Raw genomic sequence first — 11,272 nt, 5'->3', positions numbered from 1 at the left:
CTGTTTCAGTTTCACGGAGGTTATCATTTGTAACTGAACTTTGTACATTTGAGACTGGTGAATGTGAGCTGTTGCCTATAGGATCAAGATCTGAGCTTGCCGTACACCCAGAACTCATATCACCAATATCATGTTCAAGATCAGTCACAGTTGTAGGTGACGTGTCTTCTGTAGAAACAGTGTTGTTGATTGTTGTGTTTGGTGCTGACATCGTTGGAATAGAAACTTGTTCTGTTGATATTGCAGTGGCTTCTGTAGAGTCTGCAACTGGAGCACAAGATGTGGTGACATCTGAAAGCTGTCTGAGCCAGGCTCCATAAAGAGGTGTGGGCGATGTTTCGTGGAGATAACTGTATACATTTGAAAACGGGAAGCTTGCCTCATCGAAGATGACATGACGACTGATGTATACGCGCCCAGTTGGAGGATAGAAGCATCTATAGCCTTTATACTTCTCAGTGTATCCAAGAAAAACACATTTGAGTGATCGAGGATCAAATTTATTTTGAGTATATGGTCTCAACATTGGGAAGCAGGCACAACCGAAGGTCCTTAAGGCCGAATAGTCAGGTTGTTTTGAGAACAAAGCTTCATAAGGGCTTACATTACCTGCAAGGGTGCTTGTAGGCAAGAGATTGCTCAGGAAGTTTGATGTAAAGAAGGCTTCAACCCAGAAACTCTGTGGAATAGCGCTTTGAAAGAGTAAAGTCAGAGCCATCTCTGTCAACTGCCTATGCTTCCTCTCTGCTGTGCCATTTTGCTGTGGAGTATGTGGACAAGAGACAAAATGCTGAATACCAGATATCTCCAACTGATTAAGAAACTTCTGACTTGTAAATTCCCCACCTCCATCTGATTGAAAAGTTCCTATCTTTTGTTTGTAAAAGATTTTCAACAAAAGACTAATACTTGATGAAGATTGAGTAGAAATCAGATTTTCTTTTTAGTGGGTAAAGCCAACAATATCTTGAGAAATTATCAATGAACACAGCATAAAATCTGAATCCTTGAACAGAAGAAACAGGAGAAGGACCCCAGAGATCACAATGTACTCTCTCTAGGGGTCTTGAAGCAATAAAAGTAGAAGAAATAAATGGCAATTTTGAACTCTTCCCAAGCTGACATGATTCACACACCTTCTTAGTACTTTTATTGATTTGAATTGCCTTATTTGTAGATAGAAGCTGGAGGATCTGCTGATGTGGATGCCCTAACCTTTGGTGCCAAACTTCATCACTAGTCTTGAGTTGTCTTGTAGAGTAAAACATCTTATACTTTGGGTCATCCAGTTTATACAAACCGTTAGTTTCCCTTCCCTTTGTCAGAACTTTGCGTGTTGCTTTGTCCTTTATAACAACATCATCACCATCAAACGAGACTTTACATGGATAATCTTTAGTTAACTTTGAAACAGACAACAATGATTTAGCTATTTCAGGACAAACAAGCACATCTTTGAGTGGGAGATTACCTGATGTCGAAGGGAGGTTTGCAGAACCAACATGTGTTATGGGCAGAAAGTTCCCATCACTCGCCATTACCATATCAGTTCCATGATAAGGTTGAGCTTTTTGCAGGCCTTGAGTCGAGCTTGTGATGTGTGCTGTTGCAGCGGAGTCTGGATACCAGCTGTTGTCCTCAGTAACATCAGTGATGTGGAGAGCAGAGAACGCAGCAGTATTGATGACAGGTTGAGTGGGTTGCTGGTACTCTTCATCGAACCGATACCAACACTCAAACGCATTGTGTCCTCGTTTTCCACATATTTGACAGTTTGGTTTCTCAGTTGATGTAGCAGAAGAGCTAGATGGTCGAGCTGTAGTGAACTGTTGGTGAAACCCACGACCTCTGGTAGAAAAGTTTCCTCGACCTCTGCCTCTGTTACCTCTTCCTCTGTATTGAGAGCCAGAGTTTCTCATGGTGCTGAAGGCTAAATGTGGAGACACTTCGGTTGAAACAGAGTATCGTTGCATACGGTCCTCATACCCAGTTAAGCGAGAGACAACAGTTTCATAAGTAGGTTCAGGAACTCTGTCCATGGAGTCTTCAATGACAGTTATAATAGGCTCATACTCTCGACCTAAACCTCTTAAAGCTGCAAATATCTTCATCTTTTCACTCACAGGATCACCGATAGAAGCAAGTTGGTCACATATATCTTTAATTCCTCTAAGATACTCAGACATGCTTTTATCTAACTTCTCACTATTTTGAAGGCGTCTTTGCAACTCAAACAGCCTAGAGGACGACGTGCGGTTAAAGTGAGAGATAAGAGTGGTCCATACCTCATAAGAAGTTGTAGATCCGACTACCAGCCTCATTACATTCTCACTCATCGAACCAAGCAACCACGCTTGAACCACTTGATCAACTCGAAGTCAGGGTTTGAAACCTCTTCCGTCTTGTTATCATTCTTGTTTCTGACAGGAATCGTTTCTTGTGGTGGCTTGGTGGCGCCGTTTACGAACCCAAGTAGAGCTTGGCTGCGGAGGAAAGACTCAAAATGGGATTTCCATATGATGTAGTTTTCTTCTGTGAGTTTGATTGTGACACAGTTAGAGATGTGTAACGAAGGAGAAGAGAAGAGTTCCATGGAGCTATCCATGGCTCTGATACCATGAAAGAAAAAGAGAGTGTTGAAAGATTGTTTCTTTTATTATTAAATCCTTGAATGTATTACATTGCAAGAGTTCTCTTATATAGTTACATGAGATTAAACCTAGATTCTAGAGTGTTCGTTGATCAGCCAGCTGTGAGATATTACGTGGCATCATCTTCATCAACTGGTCCCAACACCTTGAATCGGTTTTGCAATGTCACTGTCGTACTATGTCCTTCTTCCTCTGCTAACGCTTTCTTGTCTGTTGCAGGTGACCGTTGCAGGGTCTTGGGCTTCTTCGTTTCATCTTGTTTGCAGGCCTTGAGCTTAGTGGGCTTGACACAATGTGAGCCTGTTGACATATTTAACAAAACAGTGTCGTTTTGTGCTCTGTTCTCTACAATTACAACATTCAGAATAAAAGATGTTTGTAAACTACCATATTTAGCAAGTAGATGTGCTGATTTATTACAAGTTCTAGGACAAAAAAACAAATGATACACTAATAAACAAACTTGATCAGTATATAATATCTTGCCGTATAGCATCAATGGATATAACAACAAAGGTTTTGTTCAAAATCTTGGTTAAGGACATATATACACTTAAACAACACGAATTGTATGCAAAACAATGCCCTTATATCCAAATATAAATCCCCAAATTCATCTATGCTCTAAAATTCACAAAGTGACGAACCCTAATTTATCAAAGTGAGATTCTCTAAAGTTTGTGTGGTGTAGTAGTCGATTAGGAGAGAATAAGAGTGATGATTTCTATTGATTCTTTCAGTTTTGAGAGATAAGCCGGTGAATTGAGGAAAAAATTATCATAACGACCAACGAGAAGAATTGCAAATCTCTATATTCGTTCGTCGTCCTAGTCATCTTGATTTCAACACTTAGAAACTGAAAATCATGGAAAGGTTAGTTCTTGTTTTTATAAGTCAGTTTAGGATGATTCCAACTCTGTGTATATAACACGAGTACTATAATTTAACTCCTCCTTTTTGATAATTTTTAGGTTGGGTTTTATTTTTCTACGTTGGGTTGGACTGTATAGATAACATCAGTGTAATGCAGTTTGATCATACATTGGAGATTTCTATCGTTAAAGTACATGATCATACAGATTATTTTTGGGTACGAAAGATAAAGTTTTTGAGAAGTTCTACACTTGCTTTAAATCTCAAAAAACGGGTTGGAAGAGTGCATGTCGACGTGTAATACATTTGGATGGAACATTTATAAAGGGACGTATGAAAGGGCAACTGTTGACTGATGTGGGAAGAGATCCAAATGATGCAATGTATATCATCGCATGGGCTATTGTACCAGTGGAGAACAAGGTCTACTGGCAGTGTTTTATGGAATTATTAGGAGAAGACTTAGGTTTGGAGCTTGGTAATGGTTTTGCATTATCTTCATATCATCAGAAGGGATTGATATATGATATAAAAAAATGTTCTACCTTACGCAGAGCATAGAATGTGTGCTAGACACATTTTTGCCAACTTACAGAAAAGATAGCAGATGGGACCTTTGCATAAGTTATTATGGAAGTATGCACATGCATAAAATAAAACAGTCTTTTAGAAACAGCTCGAGAAGATGAAAAACATAAAGCTTGAAGCTTATGAGAAAGTGAAGAAAAGTGTCAGTTCTAATTGGTCTAGGTAATCGTCCCTTAAATTTTTTTTTTTTGGTTTTTTCTTCTTATTTTTCCCTGGTTTTTATTCGCTTAACTCTGTTTTTGTTTTATTGTAGGGCATTTTTTAGTGATATTAAAAAATCGGCTTCAGTAGAAAACAATATTAGTGAATCATATAATGCTGTTTTGAAAGATGCTAGAGAAAAACCAGTGGTTGCATTGCTAGAAGATATAAGATGACATATAATGGCTAGTAATCTGGTTAAGATCAAGGAGATGCAGAATGTTACAAGGCAGATCACACCCAAAGCAACTGCTATTATGGAAAAGCAGAAAAAGAGTTTGAAGTAGTGTAATCCATTTACCAATGGAAGAGGCATTTATGAGGTGGATCATGGAAAATATAAGTATGTGGTTCATGTTCGAGATAAGATTTCTTGCACTTGCAGGGAGTATGATGTGAGTGGGATTCCTTGCTGTCATATTATGTCTGCGATTGCGGCTGAATATAAGGAGACAAAGCTGCCAGAAACTGTAAATTTAGAATGCTATTCCATCGAGAAGTGGAAGCTTTGTTACCGTTCGCTTTTGTTTCCTGTGAATGGGATGGAACTTTGGGAAACATGTTGTGGTTATGCCTCCTCCGAACAGGATAATGCCAAGAAGACCAAAATACAAAGACCGAATCAAAGATCCAAGCGAAGAAACTTCTTCTCAGACTTGTCAAAAGTCTATAGTGGTAATTTGACTGTTTATTATGCATACATCTTTCTTTCTTATATGATGGCAATCCTTACCAATACTTATTTTATTGTGTAGACATGTAGCAAATGCGGACAAACAGGGCATAACAAACGCAAATGTCAAATAGAGCCGGTGCCTAAGCCACCTAATCCGCCTAAAGAAATTCCTTCTTATCATGCAAAAGTTATCATGGTACAATTATAATTCTCTGTATTAGTGTATGTCAATGATTGCTTGGAAATAAACTTTTGATTCATGCATTTGTTTTTGCAGACATGTACCAACACTACAGAAAACAAACATATTGTACCATTTAAATAGTATCATAAAACTAAATGATATTATTTGAAATTACTTTTCAGTAATTGATATTAAAATTATAAGTTTACATCAGTTACAATAATCGATATTATTATTGATTTATATGACATCATTTCATTATAATTGATGCAAATATAAATCATTTATATCACTTTCAAAACACTAATAGAAAAATATATAAATTTACTTCACTAAATATTTGATGTATTTATTAATTTATATTAACATCACTTAGAAAATGATCCAAAATTTACATCATTTAAAAAATGATACTAGTAAAATTATATGTCAAATTAATATATTAACTGAATTATAAGAAAAAAAAAGAATATTATATTACTCTTTAATCGACTAAAACTAAAATTCAAATTGAAAGCACAAAAAAAACAAAAAAAAATAATAAAATAGCCTACATCCCACATCGGCTGTATCAAGAAGAAGTTCTCAATATTGCTCATATATATTCTCTTCACTTAGTCGTACATCTTTAATGGGATAACAACTATTTTTGTGGAAAAAAGGGATAAAAGACTCTCGTCTCTCTCTATCAGGCGACACAAAAGGCGATCTACACAACCGTTTCTGTCATTGGCTTTTACGGCCGCCGGCATTTGCCGGTGGTTCTTCTTTATTTTTTTAATTTGCTTTTCTCCTGTTTTTGGTATTTGCCATGGGAGGCAGCCAATTATATCAGAACTTTTTCCGATCTATCTCCTTCTTCTGGATGTTGGCAACGCTTGTGTTTGCGTTCACAATCGATTCTCAGTTTCATGAAAAATCGATGCCAAATCGGGAAGCAGGGGATATTATCCGGTGTCTTCTCAAGCAAATCGTTTATGTAATTTCTATTTCATTTAGCAAGTGGAAGCGATTTCGTTTCCAGCATCTTCCTCCGTTTTGGGAGGCTATTCATTCATGGTTCGTTAAAATGTATTGGTCTCCTGGTTTCACACACGACGAGCCTGTTATCTCCGTGAAAAATCTATCGATTTTCTATGATGCCCAATTTCCACAATCTCCATCACTAGTAGGGATTGAGTATACAACCCACAGAGTTTTATGGCATATCGATCGGCGATTGTGGGATCTAGGCATAACAATTTTACGGAGAATCGAAGAATTAATGCAAGAGAAGATTTTGAGTATCACCGGTGATATAAGACAACTATGGAATTTCTTCCATGAGAAGATAGCCAAGAACGACGACATCATAATTTTGGGATTGATTCTGGAGAGGGAAAAAAATAAATTTAATAATCTGTTGGCGAGTAAGGCTTTGTTATTCAAAGCATCGTGGAAAGTCGCTTCTCTATCGTTTTTTTTGTTTTTAGGTTATGTATTTGTGGATGTGTATTATGATTTGTTCACTATTGGTGTATTTCTAATGTATCAACTCTTGTATAAGATTCTGAATCAATGAATGAATTAAGTGAAGTGTTAAAAAAAAAAATTATTTTTGTGGGTCCCATCATAAATACAGTACAAATAATATAGGTAAATTATCAAATGAATATATAAACAAATATGATTAAAATATAAATAATTAAATATTATATTAAAGAAAAAAATATTTTCATATAATTTATTATAATATTGATTTCAACATCAATTTCTGAAATGATATAAATATTTAACATTAGTTTTGATATATGATGCAATTATATTTTATATCAATTTAGTAAAAATGATGTAAGACTTGCAACATTTTTAAGAAATGATGTAAATGAACATTGATTATAATAACTGAAGCAAATATTTATTTCAATTAATACAAATAATTTGCATCAACAAAATGTAAATCATTTATTTAAGTGATGTAAAATATTTTAGCATTATTTAAACATGATACAAATATAAAATGTAAATAATATAAAACCATCCTTTTTTTTGTAGTGCAACTGTCAACAAAATGGACACAACGAACGCAAATGTAAACTCGAACCAGTGTCTAACCCACCCAATTTGCCTCCAAGAAAACCTTAAAAGAGACAAAAGACCACCCAATGAACTTAGCTTGTCATATAAAGTCTTAATTTTCTGGATTTTGATGTTACAACATGTTTAGTTTCGATTTTAATCGTGTTTTCATAATTTTTATGATCAAATAGGTTTAAATACTCAGTTTTGTAATGAGATTTCTGTTCTCTATCAATGTTTTTGACTAATTAAAAACATGTCGTTTTTTTAATTTCCTTAAAATGCAACGTTATAGCTTAATTATGTCTTAACAATAATCATCCAGATGTAACGAAACTGTGGATGTAGGGGATTTTTTACTAACAGATTTTAAGTTGCGGGTTCTTTTTATTAGATATATAATTGAAGGAGTTTATTACGATCCATCTTTAGTTGAAGGGTTTAATTACTAAAAACCTCTAAAACTAATAAGTAATTTTTAATTTAGATATTTTTTCTCAGCTATTGCACATAAATGAAAAACCAATTTACTGATAATATCTATCTATAGTGCATGAGAGTTGCTTGTCGTGGTTTCATCTACCTATAGTTAATTTTTTTATATATAACGAGGTGCAAATGTAACCATCTTTAGTAGATCCATGTATTACAGGTATATGAACGTTATGAAAGTTAGGATCATCATAATGAAACGCGATATCACCACTAACAAAAAGATATATAAAATATATAAATTAAAACTAGATTTGTTAACAGGATTATAATTTTTTTAAAAAATTTGTTCATATGCCAAAAGTATGGTATTTTCACTAATTTATGTTAATAGATGTAAGTGTAAATAATAAAATTTTATGATAATTTTTTTGTTGAAAACAAATATTATGATATATATATGTAATTTGGATTCATAATGAATAACAATCACTATTTTAGGAAAAAATTATAATATTTTTTTCAAAAATATTTATATAAGTATTAATGTGACTTAAGACTTTATATTCCGTTTAAATTTTATCTATAGTAAGAAACATAAGAAAACTTAGAGATTAAAAACAAAAATTAAATAACCATGCATCATATATTTTTTTTTTCTATATTTTTTGTTTTGCAAGGAAAAGAAATGTTAAGCAAACAACCTATCAAACTATACTTAACTAAACTAAACGAACCTATACAAAAAAGGCAAAGAAATTTCTTAATTATCAGTTTTTTACTTTTTACTTCTTCAGAGTTCAATCTCAAAGTAAAGGAAATAGTCACTAATCACAGTAATTAAACCAACTAAACTCAAACGAAAGACAAAAAAACCCTAACTTTAATGTAAGCAGTATTATATATAAGGCAAGAGATCGGCTCTCTCAATCTCTCATTATCATTTTCTCTCAGTTTCTAATCTCTCTCTAATTCCCTTGTGCCTCACGTTTCTGCTTTCAGAAGAATTTTTTTTTCCTTTTGTTAAAAATCTCAGAAGAACTTGAGTCTCCGGTACGATCACGATGAGAAGTATGTATCACGACGATGTTCATCCCACGACTTCAGGAAAGAAGATGTGGTCGAATTTTTGTACGCTGATGGATGCGGCAGTTATGTTATCTGAAGAAGAAACCCTTAAGAGAATCTTTTGTCTCTTTCCGAGAAAAACAAGGTCGTCTGTGGTGAAGAGAAGATACCAACAAAAAATTCTACATAGAGCTTCTACGTCTTCAACGCTCATCGATCTTAACGAGCTCCCTATTGAATATGAGACAGAAGACCCACAAAACCAACTCCCATGGCTCTCTTCTTCATGTGTCACCGCCGCTGATGATTCCGAGACGAAAACCCTACGAAACCCTAGTTCTGAACTCTTACTCTTGGATTACACAACGGCTGAGTCCGAGAAGAGGGAGATGATCAAAGACTCACTAAACCCTAATTCCCCATGTTCTGATCTGTCTTTGTGCTTAGTACCGGGGAGCACAAGCCGCAAGAGACGTGCCGTGAAAGAGAGAAAGCGTACTGGTGGATACAAGAAAGCAAAGGTTTTTCCTTTATCACCGACGGCGGGAGACATGCCTGAGTGGCTTGTCAAGGTTATGAGAGATATGAACGGAGCCAGAGACGCTAAACTGATCTTTGAGAAGACTCTGTTCGTGACTGATGTAAACCCAACACAGAACAGTCTCTCAATGCCTTATAACAACTTACACCGAAACGACTTCTTGACGCCTGTGGAGTCGAGAATCATAGACGAAGACATCAACCACAATAAGAAGATTGGAGTGGGAGCCATTCTCGTGGATCAGTGGTCTAAAAAGTGGGGTGTGATGTTGAAGAGATGGGAGATGAAGAAAGATTCAGGTAAAGGAAGCTGGAATTACAATTTGATTTGTGGGTGGAAGGACATCGTTGAGGCTAACGGATTGAAAGAGGGCGACAAAATCAGTCTTTGGTCGTTCAGGTGCTGTGGACTCCTCTGTTTTGCCATGGAACAGAGTAGCTCTTCCCTTGCTCTCTGTCTCTGCTAAGTGTCTTGTGTCTGTTGAGGCTATATAACTCGCACAGAGATCTGATTTCATGCTATTCTGGAGGTTTTAGTAATTTCTTGGAACTAGGGTGTTACTAGGGTTCCTTCTATTGTATCAGATTATGAACTTAGAATTTTGACATGGAGTTTGGTCTTACTTTAGTTACTGCATTATTACCTTTTCTTGTAATATATCCCAAAGTCCATGTGTGGTGAAAATTATCAGGCAAGTGTGTTGGTTCATTTTATTCATCGGAAATGATCAAATCAGTAACAAAATCAAGTGTGTTTTTGCTACAATTTCCTTCAGGCATTTGAATAAAGTATTCTCAACCTTGATCGCAAACAGAACTGCAGTTGCAGATGATGGTAAAATAAATTATGTTTCTAATACAACACTGTCCTGCTCTGAGACAAATGAAGAGCTTAGAAACAACGTTGGAATGCATAGTTCCTTCCTTTCATACCCTTGCCTAGGTTCTGGAATGTATCAAAGTTTAAATGTACTAACAAATATCTTCTGTTGGAGTAAGCTTGAAATAACTTAGAGATCAAGAAAAGAAGGAAAAAAGTATATTTAGGAGAAAAGCTAAATATACATATTTGTGTTTTAGGAGATATCTAAAATAAGTTAGTTTTCCTATTTGGATTAGGAAATATTGTCTAAGAGTTTCATATAAAAGGAGATGCAGAGGTATTGCATAATGAATGAGCTTTTAGAGAAAGAGAGAGTTTGTAAGCTTTTGTTTTGAGTCAGTTTTTCTAAAGCAATAAAAGAAAAAGTCTTTTATAAACAATCTCTTAAATCTTAGGTGCTTATATTTAATAATTGGTATCAGAGCAATATTGAAACTAGGCACCCTCGATTACTTTTCAAGATGAGTGAAATTGTTGATTTCAAACCGAAGGAAGGCGGTCCCTCGTCTATACAGTGTCCGATGCTCAACACAACTAATTACACGGTCTGGTCCATGCGTATGACGATTGCACTTAAGGTGCATAAGGTGTGGGAAGCTGTAGAACCAGGAACTAGCGATGGAGAAAGATAATCTGGCAAGAGCTTTGCTCTTCCAGTCTATACCGGAGGCGTTAATTCTACAGGTAGGAGACCTTGCTACATCCAAAGAAATTTGGAATGCGATAAAGGCAAGACACGTTGGAGCTGATAGGGTGAAAGAGGCGCGGTTACAGACACTCATGGCCGAGTTTGAACGAATCAAGATGAAAGAATCATATACCATTGATGTCTTCGTCGGCAAACTTTCTGAGATAGCCACTAAATCTGCAGCTCTAGGAGAAAACATCAACGAATCCAAAATCGTGAAAAAATTTCTTATGAGCTTGCCTCGGAACGGTTTATACAAATCATCGCTGCATTAGAGCAAGTTCTCGACCTCAACACTATAAGCTTTGGAGATATTGTGGGGCGGATGAAAGCATATGAAGAGAGGATTCGCACTTAAGAAGACGAAGATCAATCCAATGATCAAGGAAAACTCTTTTATGCTAATATGGACACACAATCGTATCAAGAT

General features: G+C 35.6%; 2 pseudogenes; both read left to right on the top strand.

Moving 5' to 3' along the window:
• Nucleotides 1–3,516: 3,516 nt before the first annotated feature.
• Nucleotides 3,517–7,297, top strand: LOC147949847 (uncharacterized; annotated as a pseudogene).
• Nucleotides 7,298–8,727: 1,430 nt separating this feature from the next.
• Nucleotides 8,728–9,752, top strand: LOC104790026 (B3 domain-containing protein At5g24050 pseudogene; annotated as a pseudogene).
• Nucleotides 9,753–11,272: the final 1,520 nt, after the last annotated feature.

The sequence above is a fragment of the Camelina sativa genome, chromosome 1 (genome assembly GCF_030686135.1).
Source record: "Camelina sativa cultivar CO46 ecotype springtype chromosome 1, ASM3068613v1".
Classification (NCBI taxonomy): domain Eukaryota; kingdom Viridiplantae; phylum Streptophyta; class Magnoliopsida; order Brassicales; family Brassicaceae; genus Camelina; species Camelina sativa.
The sequence above is the reverse complement of the archived record's forward strand: the minus strand, read 5'-3'. Positions and strand labels throughout refer to the sequence as shown.